We start from the raw sequence: 15,681 nt of genomic DNA on the forward strand, positions 1-15,681 counted from the left end.
AATTCTCGTTAGTTCTTCACCGTCATTTTGGTTGAATGTTAATCCTCGTTAACAGCGCTGCCTTGACAGCCCTGGAAGCCAAGAATTTTCCACACGATGGAGCCTCCCCTGTGTTCTCTGCTGGTGTACTTTGACCCTGATATGAAGCGATCACTTCTAGGAATAAAACGGCTGCTGAGTTTCCATTCCCTGTTGGCCCTTCTGCGCATGCCACCTGTAGGGGTAGGTGCGGTGCCAGCGGAGTTATGTGGAGGCCAGGACATGGATGGAGGCCCCGGACATCTTGACACCACAAAGCACCTAACAACTCACACCAGTTATTACTTGAGAGGTGCCTAGACCAACTAAGCACCTCTAGAGAAGGCTTAGCACTTTTATTTTCCACTGGTCATGGCTGAAACAACTTCTGGGGCTAGGTGTGGCTGTGGTCAGTCCCAGGGCTGCCACTGGTAGGTTAGCTGCTTTTCCTTCTAAGTCAATGGCCTGACGGGCAACATATTCAAAAAACTACGTCAGTCCTGATTTTAAGACTTTATAGGAGTCTTTTTTTTCTTTTTTTTTTTTTTTTTTTTAATCCCTTAGTGAATTGCTTTCCTTGTTTAAAACAAACAAATGAAAAAAAAAAACACACCACCAAACTTATTTTAGATCTGCATCTAAGGAGCTATTGTTATTTTAAAGCTATTGAAGCCATTGTTATTTAAAGAGCAACTCAAGTGCTTCTTTTCAAAAAACAAGACAATGATGAGGTACACGCTTTTTACGTAAATATCGCATTACTATATGATAAGGAATGGCAAACAATGGTTTGTGCAGTGCCCCTACAACCCATTCCTAGGCACAGTGTGGTAAAATAAGTTAACAGCAGCCTTTCCTTTGAATTCACTTGCAAAGGACCTCAGCATATTAGACCGTAGAGTTGTCTGAGTCGCAGTGTAGTACTACATACTTGCTTAGTCCTCATGAATGCTTTGCTCTCATTTCACTAAATGTTAATTTGCATGAGATATTTGTGGCTTTTAAAGAGACAGCATTGGTTCTCCGTGCCTACCAGTCTAATTTCCTTCCATCTGAAAACAATCACGGGTAAGAATTCTGGAAAACTTCATCAGCATCCCTGTTCTGACAGGGTATACACTAATTTCTAAGCGAATTCACAAAAAATAAAGATGTTAGTCATATCTTATTATGTTCACACAAGTGGCACTTCAAGTTAAAGAATACATTCTAAATATGTTATTGTTCGGATCGTGTACATGTTTAGCTTCTCGGAGGAAAGCGTACCTTAATTAGCCAGCTGTAATCCAAATTATAGTTTCTCATTTGCTAAAGCTGTTAAAATACCTTAAATCAACTGCCTATGTCTGAAATAATAATGAAAATAACTGCATTAGCAAAAATTATCTGAATGCTAGCAGGCTATAAATAGATAGGAGGTGGATTGGACAGTCGGCAGATTCTGAGTTGGAATAAAAACATCTTACTTAAGCCAAAAACATGGCAACCAATATTTTCTGTTATAAAAATATTTGAGATGAATTTAGTTTTTATGAAAGCTGTCTGAAAGTGAAATGAATAGCAGTAGTTCTCTGTTTATTTACAAGCCAGTATTAGTACCTGAAGCACAAAGACGGGCACCTTAAGAGCAATGCCAGCAAACCTTTGACTGTATTGAAAAATCCTTTTTTCCATGGGATGGGAATGATGGCATGTTTGTGCTCTTTCAGAGAAACCTCCACCTTGATAATGCTTGTCATCTGAGCAAACGGTATGACAGGTCTGTGAAGTGGATTACTACTGTCCACTAGAGGCTGTAATGAGACCAACAATGTCATTTTATGACAAATTGAAGACTTAGACTGTAATAATCGATAATTGTAAAATTACTTTTCACACGCAATACGTCATCAATCACTGGATTTCCCTGAATGTGAATGTTTCAAAAAAATCCACATCCTTACGCCTCTTATTTTCCCATTTTTCACAGATGCTGTTAACTGCATAATACATGCATGTAGATGACACTACAACTGGTATATCAAAAGATGGTTTCTGATAGACAGTGTGCATCTTGCATGTCAAATTGATAACTACCTTTTGGTCAAGAAGGTATTCAGCTGGGAGTCATACCAGTCTCAGCAGGTCACTGGCAGGAGATAAAACATCTTGAGTGGTGGGGGGCCTTGTGGCCCACTCACCACCGAGGTGTTGGAGCCCCTCTCCGTCCTGCCCCTCTCCACTCACGTTGTCTGGACTGCCCTGGTCTGTAATCACGTCTCTTTTGTGCCACAGATGCCTTTTTCTCCTGTCTTAGTTCTGCACTTGTGGGTCAATAGGCCGCACTGTCTTAATGGACAATAAGGGCCTTTGTGCCGGCTGTTCAGCAAAGATCACATTCAGGTGCTGTTTCTCACCTCTGCCTTCACCAGAGCTTCCATATTTTGTGGTTTTCACCATGGAGGGACTATTTTGAGCCCCAGTGTTGGCCCTCAGTAGGGAACTGCAGAGGCACAATGACACCTTGAGACGTGGTAGCACAACCTGGGTGTCGGGAAATGTCAGTGGAGGCGCAGTCCCCTTATCTCTATCATCTTATGCAACCAACATCCATCAAGTCGAATGGGAGGTGAGCGATGGCTCACGAACCTGATGTGGCTGGCTGCAGTTATGGCACTTCCCAAAGCATTGCTAGCTCAGGAAAATGAATATTCCTTCAATTTACCATTGACTTACATTTTAGGGGTTTCTTTTCAACTCTGAGGCAGAAATATGGGCAGAGATTCGAAAGCCTGGAGCATGGCAAAAAATGTGGGTCCTGTGGCTTACACCGTAGCCACAGGACAGAGGAATACACAAGCCTCTTACATGAGTCTGCTGGAGAAGGGAAAGTTGCCCAAAGCTTGCTTCAGCATGAATGTGGCTTCTCTTTCTCCGCGCGTGCCACACCTCTTGGCAAGGTGAAGGTTTGAGAAGGAAAGATTCCTTTCTCCTGAGGTAACAGGAGTACAACTGGAATAAAAAAGGTGGCAGTCGGGAGAATGCCGCGCACGCAGAATTGAACCCCGAGGATGGGGTTGCAGCTTCTCCGGGGCCTTCGCTTGATTTTCAGTAATCTCCAGCCTCTGCCTCTCTCCCGTGGTTCCTTTTATTAAATCAATGAACCTTGCATTAGCTGGGTGAAGATCATTTGCTGTCTGCTACGTTGCTGTGGATGTGCTGTCTCGTAGTGCTGAGCGGCACGTTTGCCCAGACATCCTGGCCTGCTGCTGCTGCTGTCCCCAGACCACTCCTAAGGTGGCACACGATGTTGGGTTTCATAGTGAACCTGAACTAAAGACGCAGAAGTTGCACTGGTAAAAGATCCGTAAGCTTCATAAAGCCAGTCTATATTACAGTATCAACACTAAATCAAGAGCTCTGCAGCTTTCAGTGTTGTTATTAAATTCTCTGGCAATTATGGAGAGCTAGCACAGCCCTTTAGAGAAGGGACTGCTCTGCTCGTCTGCACGCTGGCAGAGCACTAGGGTGCTTTGCATCTAGATGCTAACGCTAGATACAATGCTAAAATGCTAATATCTATGGACACATGAGAGATGTATCTGCACTGGAGATCTGGCGGCTTGGAGCTCGCTGTGGTGGTGGGGGCGAATGGGCCCAAGCTGCAGCGAGCAGCCTGGCCTGGGTGGCCACACGGCAGGGAGTGTGCCGACGGCGCTCCTGGAGCCTTTACTGAGGCCTGTGAGCTGGGGATGGTGACCCCACAGCACCCAGCTGTGTACCTCAGGGCCTTTGGTATGTTTGTTTGTGGTGCCTTCGGGGTGGGGAGAGGGTTTATCAGCACTGTACCTCCCTACCTGATGCAAAAGCAGAGGGAACGCTTCCTTGCAGACCGCTGTCAGGTTGCATGCAAGCAGAGCTGCCCGTTGTCCTTTGTGTTCCTCCCATTCATTTTGTCCATAACTTATTTCCTCAAGATGTACCTGTCTTGGTAATTTGGTGTTTTGTCATTTCTTCTAAGACTCAAAGACCAAACCAGAAGGCGGGAGGTATTTTCTCTGCTCAACACTTTGCATCTGCGCTCATTAGTTGCCTGCCGGTCGCTGCAGCTTATGGAACGGCAGAGATGCATGTGAGAGAAGCAAGAGGGTAAGGAGCTGGCGGGGGAGCATTGGCAAAGTGTAAGTTTCCCTGCCGGGGGAGCGTTTGGGAGAGGCTCGCAGGGGTCTGCGTACAGCTGGGAGAGACGTGAGGGGATTCTGATGAAGTGCGCGCTGAGGAATCCAGAGGGAGGTAGTACCCAAACATGCGTGGTGCAGCCCTGCCTGTCTTGTAGTTCAGTGACGGTATGAGTCAGAGCCTCTTTGGTCTGAATGAAGTGGAAGGTACTCTCTACAAAGCAACTCAAGCATATGCCAAGGATCCGGATAAATAAAACTAATTCAGAAAACGGGAGTGGGATGCGGGCTCTTGCTCTACAACGCGTCGCAGCTCTCCACAGTGAAATGCAATATGGCATCTTAAATAAAATCACCCTCTTCTGACTCGCACAGAGGCTGCTTCAGAGCATTCCCTGGCTTCCAGCACAGTTTTATTTCCTCCCCTAGAGAGGCAGACCGGCCTCGACCGAGCAACCGATTTCCACGCATCCCTCGAACCAGCGCTCCCTGCCATTTCTGAAGGACGGCACGCTTCGCTAGCCGCCTCTGCCCTCCCCGTTAAACAATATAGCGTTGTGTTTTTTCTTTTTTTTTTTTTTTTTTCTTTTTTTTTGTCTCCCCAGCTCATTTACTTCACCCTGCAAACCGCTGCCAGGTCCCCGCCACGCAGCGTGCCCACGGCGGCGGTGGCGGAGGGCAGCTCACCCTGGGGGGCTGCGGGCAGGGGGTAGCCGGGGGTGGGCACCCCTTAGGAGCCCCCCAAACCCCGGATCCCCCCACCACAGGTCCCCACAGCCCCCGGGGTGGCCGCATAAAGGGTTAAGGCCGGCTGGGCCCGGCGGTGCTGCGTGTATGCAATAAGCTGTGCGGCTCGCCTGGCCGCCTGCCAGAGTGTTGCCTTGCCTCCTCCTCCTCCTCCTCCTCCTCCTCCTCCTCCTCCTCCTCCCTTCCCCCCCCTCTTTTGCATGAAGTCGGATCCTTGAGCTGTTGCAGAGGCAGCCAACTGCTCCATATTTGGCTGCTCTTACACATTTACATACTGGAGAGCGGAGAGGGAGCGGGCGCTGCACCGCAGACATCATTGCTACTACAGCGCCGGAGACATCCCGGACCCGTGTCACTGCAGGGGGAAGGAGCAAAACAAACAACACCCCCACCCACCCCCCCCAAAAAAAAAAAAAAAAAAAAAAAAAAAAGAGAAAAATCAGCCCCAAGCCCCCTGGAAGCTAGGAAGAGATTTGTGTGCGAGCCTCTGTCTGACCCCCCCGCCAGCCCCACCTCCACTGACACTTTACAGTAAGTGCCTTTTTCTTCCTCCTCTGCTTTCTGCCTGCCCCCCCCGGGTTCCTTCCCTTGTTTAGGCGGCTGGAAAAACACAGGGACGGGGATTTTGGGGGGCTGCTGTGCACCGGGGGGGGGGGGGGGGGCAGCTCGCTGCGGCCGGGCGGGGGCCGCGAAATGGCCGAGGGGTGGCGAGACGGGGAGGGGGGGGGGGGTCCTCTTCCTCCTCCTCTTCCTCCTCCTCAGGCAGCCCGGGGGGTGAGGAAGCAGCAGGAGGAGGAGGAAGAGGAGGAGGAGGATTGCGGAGGGGTGCCGGTGGCCGCGGGGAGGGTGGACATTTTGCGAGCGGCGGCGGCCTCGGGGTGTGTGTGTGTGTGTTTGTGTGTGTGGTGGTGCTGGGGGGGGGGTGACACGGGCTCTGTGTGTGTGTGACAAGGGGTGGCGACACTGTATGTGTATGTGTGTGTGTGTGTGTGTGTGTGTGTACACGAGTGTGCCAGGGGCACACACACACACACACACAGCCCGCAGGGGGTGGCCGTGCGGGCCCGGCGGGCGGGCCGGGTGCCGGCAGGGCCGGCGGCCGCCTCCCGGCGTACGTAGTACGGGGCTGGGCGGCTGCCGGAGGGTGAATGAAGCGAGGAGGCGGCCGAGGAGGAGGAGGAGGAGGAGGAGGAGGAGGAGGCGGCGCTGGGCCGGGGATGTGCCCGGAGGCAGCCCCGAGCCGCTTCGCCCCGGGCCCAGGCCGGCTGCTGGACGCCACCCGGTACCGCCGGCCGGGGGGAGCGGGGCGGGGACAGGGGGACAAGGGGACAGAGGGACAGAGGGACAGGGGGACAGGGGGACACGGGGACAGGGGACATGGGGCAGGGGGACACGGGGGGCACGGGGAGGCCGCCCCCCTCCGCCCCCCGCCCGCAGGTCCCGGGCTCGGGCTCGTCCCCGGCGCCGCGCTGGGTTGGGGTGGCACCTCTCCCTTCCGTTTTTATTATTATTATTTTGAGGCTAAAAGGGTGGTAGTGCGCCGGGAGCAGAGGAATAAATGACCCCCTTCCCCCCTCCCTTTCCGTCCGTGCCGTGTGGGTGCTTCCTCGGGAGATTAAAGTGGGAATTACAGCGCGCTGCGAGGCGCCGGCCCCGGCCGTAAGAGCGAGAATCATGATAAAAATGAGGGGATTGGGAGCGATCTGCCTGCTCTCGGAGAGGAGGAATTGCTGGAGAGTAATAATAGCAAAGAAAACAAGTCGGAAGCCCGTTATATAATGCACCGTGCAGATAACAAGAGCGACGGGCTATTTTTATTTTGTTTACCGTATGCCGTGTAATAGGGACTCCTCCGAGCAGCATCCCTCAGCTCGGGCTGGGATCGGCCAAAATTCGGGTCCTTCCTCCCGTGCCCAGCCGGGGAGGCTCGGGGCCGCGAAACGTTGGCCCTGGGCAGCCTTTTCTTTGTGCGGATGGGGAATCGTGCAGGTCCGTGACCTTTGCTTGGAGACCTCCTCGTTGCGTGTGGCAGGGAAATTCGCCTTTCGCCAGGCAGGTTACACGTTAACCTCCAGCGCTCGGGGCTGGGCGCCCTGTGCAGGAAGGGTTACTTCTACGTGTCAGATGTGGTCAGGCGTAGTGAGCGGCTCTGCTTACAGACTGGGAAGTCAAGGACTTTTAATTTCAGTTTCGAGCGAAGCCTCCCACTAGAGGAAAATCCAGGCTTCGCCTCCATCCCTCGCTGCTCGGCTCCCCGGCGAGGGCGATGAATGGGGGAGAGGCAAACTGAGGATGGCCGGGGAAGGCGCAGCGGTTTTGGAGATGCTGCAGGGTTGTAGTAAGTTGTAACCGTGCCTCATCGCCCCTGGGGTGTGGGTACGAGCGGCCCAGTGGCTGCAGGCAGCTCGCATGCCGCAGAGCTGCTCCTCCGCACCCATCCATCCATCCGTCCGTCCGTCTGTCTGTCTGTCTCGTCATGCAGCTACATGTCAGCGGTGCAGGCTTGCGAGCGCGCTTACTCCAGCCCTGATCAGTCGTGTAATTAGATCAGGCTGCCATGGTAACAGACAGGATTCCTCGGCCATTCAGGTGTGCGTGCGTGGCGTGTGCCCGGGCTACCTCCAGCCCCGCGCGGCCGCCTCGGCGTGCTCTTGCGGAAAATCGAAGGATGCCGGCCATCTGATCGCTTCCCCGTGGCTGAACTGAACTTCTCGGGGAAGGCTGTTCCCCGCCGACCCGCTGGTATCGGGCGGATCAGGCGGCGTGTGGCGTGCTTATCAAGTCAGCTGAACCCTCTTGCGAATTAACAAAGGTGTGGTGCTCTGCAAGAATGCACCTCGCTTATAAAAGCTGGCGTAAAACTTTCCTCGGAGTTTCCCTTTCTCGGCGGCTGGCTCTTTTAACCGTTCAGTGGCTGCAGCCCGTCGGAGGGCTGTGGCAGCTCCCACCCAGGCGCCGGGTTTTTAGGCCACAGCCTTGGAGTTGGGTGTTCACGTGCCAGGTGCCAAGCACGTTCTGCCCACTGACATTAAAATCGGTGAGATCAGCTACCTCTGGCAGCACTCACAGCTGCTGGGTCTCCCTGTGCTTCTCAGAGAGCACAGGGCCCTTTTATATTTTAGGTGAAATACCATTTTGCTCATGATTAAAACTCCCAAGGAGTATACTGTATTTAAACCAATCTTATCAGCAAGTAATTCCTTTCCAATACTCTGATTTTTTTTTCCTTTTTTTTTTTTTTCTCATCTAAATACTATAGCAGTAATAGCAGTAGGACAGGAGACTTTCTGCCCCAAAGTTTGCAATACCTTGAAAAAATGTGCAGTCTAATTAGCTTAGAGCTGCGTACTGCTCTTAAAACTGTGTTTAACCGAGCAATGTCTGTCTGTCTTCCTCCTCGGTGCTAGGGCTCTTTTGAGCCACCCTTGCACAAATGCAGGTATAATTTTTTTAAGGCACCAAATTTGGCGCTCCGCTCTAATGCCGTAAGCCTGGAGCGACTCCAGTGGACTGGCTTGTGAGCCACTTACACGGGTGTATATCTAGAATAACTCCATTTATTGGACTTAATCCAGGCATGTAGTAGAGTAGCAGAGCTCAGAAAGTGAGCTGCCGCGTACAGCCATGATTTTCTCTCTCCCTTTTTACGGCAAAAAGCACCGTGGGCTTTAATAGGATTTTTGCCTGACGAAGGAGCTGCTGCAGCCACGTGCCGAGGCGGCGAACACCTCTCTCCCAGCCACTGATCTCCTGTGCATTTACTCCTGCTGCTATGGAGCTTGGCCCGGAGGATTTCATGTCTCGGTGATGAGAAATCACCGGCGCCCGCAGCTCGTAGTGCCAGGCAGGAGCGTGACGCTGCCCAGAGCCATCTCGCCGAAGCAGGTATTTTTAACAGCGCCGGGCTTGCAGCGGCGCACTCAGAGGACGAAGGAGGAACGCCTGCCGGCGGCTCGACTCCTGCGGTGGCCGGCAGTCCCGGTGCAGCGAGCTGGCAGGTCTCAGCCCGGAGGCATTTCTCCTCGGAGGGGCGAGAGCAGGGGCAGGCAGCTTCATCTAGCAAAGAGCAGCCTTTGAGTGGCTTGCCCTCGGTGCTAGGAAGGAATATCCTCCCCTCGGCACGGCCGCCTCCGCGACGGGCCACCGTGCCGAGGGGGTGGCTGGAAATAGAAGAGCCTGCAGAAAGTGAAATAATCGCACGCAGCTCGGCTCCTGTAGCGTGAGCCGCTGCCTGCCTCGTGCTGCTCATACATATTTTATTGTAAGACAAATTACCTGTGTGACTAAGAGCATTAGAAAGTAATTATTTTCAAAAAGGCCATATATACACAGTTCAAAAGACTTTTTTGAAAATAAACAGTGCAACTCTTCCCTCTTGCCCTCCTGGCCTGATTTGATTTATTTGGAAAGGCTGAAAAAGCTAGTCTTATTTTAAGATACTCTTACAAGAGACCTGGAATTTCATTTAACATTTTTTTTTTTTTATGTAATAGATCCAGTGGCCTAGTTTCAAGTTAATTAAGAAAATAGGCATTAAATGCAGTCACCTGAAAAGCAACTAATGCTTTAAACACCAGAATTTGAAAATAATTGCAGTAAAGCAAACTAAAGGCCTGATTTTCCCCTCGCTGAAGTTGGGCGGCCCGTCCTGGTGCGTGGCAGCCAGGACTGTCATTGTCATTGCTCAGGCAGCGCAGTTGCTTTTGTTGTGGTGTACTAATTGAAGGGGGAAACGCGATGAAGAAGTATCGCAGGGCTCAAAGGAAATGCGTGTGGGAGGCAGCTCGCTCGAGAGCAGTCGGCCTGCAGGGCAGTCTCGGGCCAGGCAGCCAGGTTCGCAGTGAGTGCAGGTTTGGGAGGCAGTGCAGGCACACTGTGTACGAGTCACCCAGTTCAGATAACAGGCTTAAACGTAGGTCTCTGCGGAGGCTACCGTAAGCACGTCTGCGTTAGCAAACGAAAATATAATTAGCACGAGGAATAGAGGTACGGCAGGCTTGGCGCAGGTACATAGTTCAGAGGAATGGCCTGCTGTATTCAGTGACTTCTGTGTAGGAACTTGCATGCTTCTCGAAGCCTAAGCTTTGCAAGCTGAAAATCCTGACCTCCTCATTTCGCCGTACTTTTCTGCTGGTCTCTTAAGTGCGATAAATAAATAAGTAGGTGCTTGGACAAAGGCCCTGTATTTTGGAATCTGAGGTCATGTGCACGTCTTGTACAGTGGTTCACGTTCTTTGTGAGTTGAGGATTTTAGCTCGGTTTTGGCTTAGCTGATCCATGACTCATGTTTTTAAATGTAAGAAACTTTGCAGACTCCAGACTTTTGTGAAAAGACGAAAACTGAGTCAATGACCTTAGTTCCTTTCTGATCTCTGCACATACATTGAGAGTGTAGTGCTTGGTGCTCCCCCCTCCCCGAGCTGTAGTCTGGGTCGGCTCTAAAACATGCAAATCTGCGTGCGTGTATCAGCCCCAGTCTGCAAAGTTACTTTAGTACGTGTCCCAGCGAGGGTTTTGCTGAATGAGGATTGATTAAAGAACCTATCTGGAGTTAAGTATGTGTGTAAATCCTTCCATAAATAGGAACGAGTAAGTATGCTCATAAACTGAAACAACAAAAATGCTTCTCAGTGAGGGAGAAACGGTCTCACTAAATCCTTTTATTGTCCCAAGAGTGATAAAAATACTTGGTGAGATTCCAAGTGAAAAAAAAAAAAAAACAACAAAATGTATTTTGTTTAATATGTGATGTCAGCAGAAATTCAATGCTGGCTCTTTGTAATTTTACTGAAGAAAAATTCAGAAATAGAAAAAAAAAAAAAAAAAAGAACCACACTGGTAGTGTTTTCCTTTCATCATATTATTTGGGCACTTGGGTAAAATGTGTTGCTTCTAGGATGCCAGTGTTACGTTGACAAAACGGGGCGCAAGGTAAAGCTACACACCCAAAGCTGATTGTTTTTCATCTGATTGTAGTAGTCGCAGGAGTAGGTTTTGTGGATGATGCCCCTCCTCGAACAAGATGTGTTTTGTTGGCAGCAGTGACAGTCCTCTCAACTGGCTTATGATTCTTCACCTCATTAAGATCACATTTAGGGAAAGAGCACTCAGTCTGACTAAATGGGCTACGTTCTCTCCTGTATGTGTGCTGGCTGCGCGAGTCAATCTATAGTTTTATTTGTGCTTGAGTAATAGCAAAAGCAGCCTCTCTGGGTCTTCCTTAGGGTGACTTAGTGTCTCGTAAATTGCTTGATTCTTAATTGTGTTTCTGTTTCTTTTCATGTTGGTTTCCACCTCCTCAGCTTCTGGATCAAGAGTCACATCGCAGGCCAAGCCAGACGGGCAAGCAATACAAGCTGTGAATTTACTGCTGACCCCTGTAGCACAGTGACCACCTTCGCTTTTGTTTTCGCCATACAGAGATGCACTGTCAATAAGGTGAGAAAATAACACCTTTTATTTCCTCTAACAAGCTGCACGCTGTCTGCTCTGGGTTCTGGTCAACGCGGACACCTGAGCGGTGTGGTGTCTGCAGTTACCTTCCCATGAAATGTTTGTACTTCCCTTGCCTGGCAGTAGAGGTCCTTGAGAAACTCTCGTCAGAAAAAAAATTCCATTAACTCTGGTGACTCAGTTCGGTGACTTACAGGACACTGGGTTCCAGATGAGTGGTTTCATGTTCACCTCCAGTCAGAGTATGCTCAGTTGCTAAAAGACTGTAGTATGAATGGAAAAGTTTACAGTCCTTGATTTTTATTTTTTGTTGTTGTTGTAAAATGCCACGTGTGTAATTATATAAATCCTTCCTGCGCTTTTATGAACATTTTTAGTGGTTCTCGTTGCTTGCAGCCTGTTGGACTTTTCCAGCATCCTGGTTTTCTCATGTGCTAAACTGTGCGTGGCATGAGGATACTTGCCAGGATAGCTAGTCACCAATGACATGCCTGGCTGTCTTTTACACTAGTTTGAGGTATGTTTGCGTTTCTTCTGATAATGTTGCCCTGAAATCCTGGAACCAGACAGAATGTAACCGTGCACATCTATCAGTCTCTGCTCCCTGTCCTCTTCCTTTCCTCCCCCCTCCTTCCCATATGGCTGGGGAGAATACCTTGAAAGAACCAATTCTGAAGGCTCAACAATCATACTGCCAATAAAAAGAACATAAATTTTTATTTTATTTCTTTAATCTGATTGTCATTAAGCCAGCCTGATTTTTTTGGACCTGTTTTATGATTTTTGAGTGCTTGGGATTGGCAATACTGCTAATGCTTTAAAAAAAAAAAAAGATATAAGGTCGTAAGAAAATTGCTGGTATCTTTACATAAAGGAAATTTAAATGTAGTGGTTACTTTTAGAAATTCTGGATATGTTGTTTTTTTTTTTCCTATGCATAGCCAGAAAATTCAATCACTATAGCATTCTATTTGTGAGGGGCTGACCAGAAAGTCTTCATTGCAGAATAACTTTTTAATGTATACAGCGTGTCAGAGAGAAGTGTGTGGCACGTAATTTACATTTTATTGTGGCTGTGGGGCAGGGTGCTGTGCTCTGAAGGGAAGTTGTCTAAGCAAGCAGTTACAAGTAAAGACATGCCTCTTAGGGTTTACAAATGAGCCTGAGTGGTGGGGGTGGATTGTAACCAATATACCTCTTTGGAGCGATATGAATTTCTGGAGACTGAAAAGCCAGACAAAGTGCCCGTGCACTGACACATTTCATCTTTCGGTTTTGGAAGAAAACTGACTTGGTAGCAGCTCTTGGCTTGGGAGATCAAATAGAAGGAAGCTTTTTGTTATGACATGAACATTTCCACAACGCATTTCATTTTTTATTTTTTTTATTTTTTCAGAATTGGCTTAGGTTGCATGAAATTGTACTTATTTACAGCAACAATTACTACAGGAAAGGCTTCTGTCTCTTAACTAGAAGTAATCACTTAGCGTATATTGTTCAAATCCTGTGAATTATCACATTGTGCTACCCACAACCTATCGCTAAGTCACCTCGAGTATTTTAGCATCTGGCGTTTCCTGTGATTGCATAAAAAAGAATATATGTTACGAACATTTTGCATTTAAAAAAAAAATAACCCAGTTAAGGCTGCTGTCATTGGCTCAGTTACAGGCATGACAGGAATACAGGACTATATTGTGTTTTTGTTTTTTTTTCCTGTTCTGGTGCATTTTGAAGTATAGCGTTGTTTTTGTGGGCCTTCGATCAGGTTTATTGCTGCTGCTTTTCTTGTTCTTGGACATGCCGTTTCAGTCACTGAGTTTGGGGTACCTCTCTGTTGGCCTTGTTAGTTCTTCTTTTCTCTAGGGAATGATCAAAATCAGGCCCACTGTATAAATAAGTAAAGTACAAGTTCCTGAGATAGCAACTGCCTGCTTGCAGGCGTTATCTCTGTCACTTGATTTAACAGAAGGGAGCTCAAAGTAGTAACACGTGAAACAAACGTGACCCGGAGCAGTGCAGTGAGCAGCCACAAATAGGTTTCACAGATCGAGATCGAGCACTGTATGCTACAGCACAGCATCTTTTCCGGCGTTCGCATTTGTTTCGGGGGTAAAGGTGACAGCAGCCCGCTCCATTTTATGCAGACCTGAGTTATTACCACAGCATCTGTCAGAGGGACTGAGCATCGGGCACGTTCCACGGATCGCATCCAGTATCAGACCTGGGAAATACAGCTTTGGTCCTGGCGTCCCCAGGTGTGTATTTCATAGCTTTACTCACACGAGGAGTCGCCTGTCTGCTGGGAGGAAAGCTGCTCTGGTGTGTGAGCTTCAGGTGTGCCCACCTCTCCAGCTCCAGCAGCTTCCTTGCAGAGTCTGCTGAGCATTTTGCCTGTTTGAGGACATTGGGCTTAGTAAAAAATAAGATTACATACATTGAGACATGGCTTTTTTTTTTTTTTTTCCAATCCTGCCTTCAGTTAATTTTAGCCTGAGCTAAAAAACAGAGTTATTGTTATTTGTTTGGAGCATGCACAGCCTCCTTCCATCCTTCCATGCAGGCAAATAACTCAATGCTTTCTTTTAAATGGTTGTGCTGAGAGGATTTTGCATGAGACACTGGACATCTTAACAGCTAAAGAGTTCTTTTTAATCTTTTCCACTCCCGAGTCACTTGATATCTATGAATCATATTATAGTATCGGGTTGAATTTACAGCCACAGCCTGTTTGTAAGATTTTTTTTTTGCTGAATTTTCCACGAGTATAGCTGTGCACTACTGCATGTGGCTTATTTTTTACATAAGGCAGAAGTTCTGCTTTATGTAGGCTTCTGGCTGCTGTTCTCTGCAAATGAACAGCAATCTATCCTTTTAAAATATTTTGTACTAATGTAAAGAGAGGTAATCTGTCTCTATATTAGTGTGTCCAAAGGCAATTTTTTGATTGCCATATTGGTGTTCTTTTATCATAGCTGATCTTATTTCTTCCCTCTTACACTGTTTATCAAGGCCTACAATGGCTGTAGGGCTAAAAGAAGGCAGGCGGTGGAGATTTTGAGCATATTAAGAGCACAAGTGAAACGAAGACGTGAACTAGGTATAATTGGAGAGTAATTAGAAATCATTTTAATTTTTTTTAATTGTTTGTTTTGTGTGTGAGTGCATAACGCTCTGGTAAATTAAATGAAAAGATGTGAATGCAAGGGACGATCTGAGAAATGAGTCTCTGCCGCCTCCTCAGCCCTGCCCCGTCACCTCAGCGGTGACCTTTCATGGTTCTGCTCTGCTGTTCCCTCGGCAGATGCTGCTAGCCTGATGTCAGATTGATTGAAGGTTTTGCAACACGGTCTGAAGTCTAAATGGAGCTGGGTGTAGTGATCTGCCTAGATAAAAGCAGTGGGCTCACGTACGTAATGTGATATAAGCTGAGACCTGAGGCTTGATTCACCTTCCAGCACGTGCTTTGAAAAAGGTGTGCCTGCAACTGGAATAAGGGACTGTGGAGGATCTGTCCCGTGTTGTGGCTTGCCAGCATTGCCTCAGCGTGGTCTTCTGGCTGCGAGACTAAGTGGTGGAGAGACAGAGCACTTTGAAGGGCTGAGGGCCACAACGCTGAGATTACCGTCACTGATGGGTAGTTTTGCATGTGCCTCGGTGTCTGTGCATGCCCTCCTCCTTTCCTCTCCCTTGGCTGTGTGAGTTGGGCAGGGGCTGCCCGCTGGATTTTGCCATGCCTGTGGTTTAAAGCTAGCCCAAATCCAGGCAGCATCTGGATTTGAATCTGGGAGGCTTCTTGTGGTGAGGTACTGCGATGGAGGCAACCCCCTGGTTTGATAATTCCTTCTTTATTTTCTAGTGATCAGCCTGTGTTGAGACTAGCTGAAACCCCGACTTAAGGATTTATTGAGTCACTCTTCAGTCTGTAAAAAGGACAAAAGTTTAAGTGTTTCTCACTTGTATCGGAGTGTGGTTGTGACTGTTACCACCTTTTTTGTTTGTCAGGTACCCACGCATGAAGGCCCTTGTAGTTCTGCAAATTTCACATTGCTGTGAGACTAGCTCCTTGAAAGAAAATCAGGCTTTAACGGAGATGGATAATTACAAAAAGCAGGCTTAATCCTTCTTTATTGCACTCAGGATTTTTGCGCCAGAGAGTATTTCCTCACTGCTGCCGTTCCTTTTCAGCATCACGTGTAGCAGCTGAGTGGGGAGTGCCTTTCCTGGTTACTATGATAGTAAAAGCGTTGGTCCTCTTCCTTAGCCCCAGAGCACATCAGCTCTGGTAGTAGGCTGCAGCCGTAGC

General features: G+C 48.5%; 1 protein-coding gene across 13 annotated transcripts in view; it reads left to right on the top strand.

The window, feature by feature from the left end:
- ATXN1 (ataxin 1) overlaps positions 1-15,681 on the top strand; it is a 200,016-nt gene that overhangs the window by 1,231 nt on the left and 183,104 nt on the right. For 6 of the 13 annotated variants that reach the window (XM_027451266.3, XM_027451267.3, XM_038174995.2 and 3 more), the window contains exons 1-2: positions 5,103-5,453; positions 11,225-11,360. The gene's annotated coding sequence lies outside the window, so the exon portion shown is untranslated. Of the gene's footprint in view, positions 1-704; positions 4,147-5,102; positions 5,454-5,686; positions 5,801-5,900; positions 6,205-6,310; positions 7,735-8,195; positions 8,808-11,224; positions 11,361-15,681 lie in introns of those variants that run through there. The other 7 variants (XM_072033323.1, XM_038174993.2, XM_027451271.3 and 4 more) reach the window with 7 other exon arrangements.

This window comes from Anas platyrhynchos, chromosome 2 (genome assembly GCF_047663525.1).
Source record: "Anas platyrhynchos isolate ZD024472 breed Pekin duck chromosome 2, IASCAAS_PekinDuck_T2T, whole genome shotgun sequence".
Taxonomy (NCBI): Eukaryota; Metazoa; Chordata; class Aves; order Anseriformes; family Anatidae; genus Anas; species Anas platyrhynchos.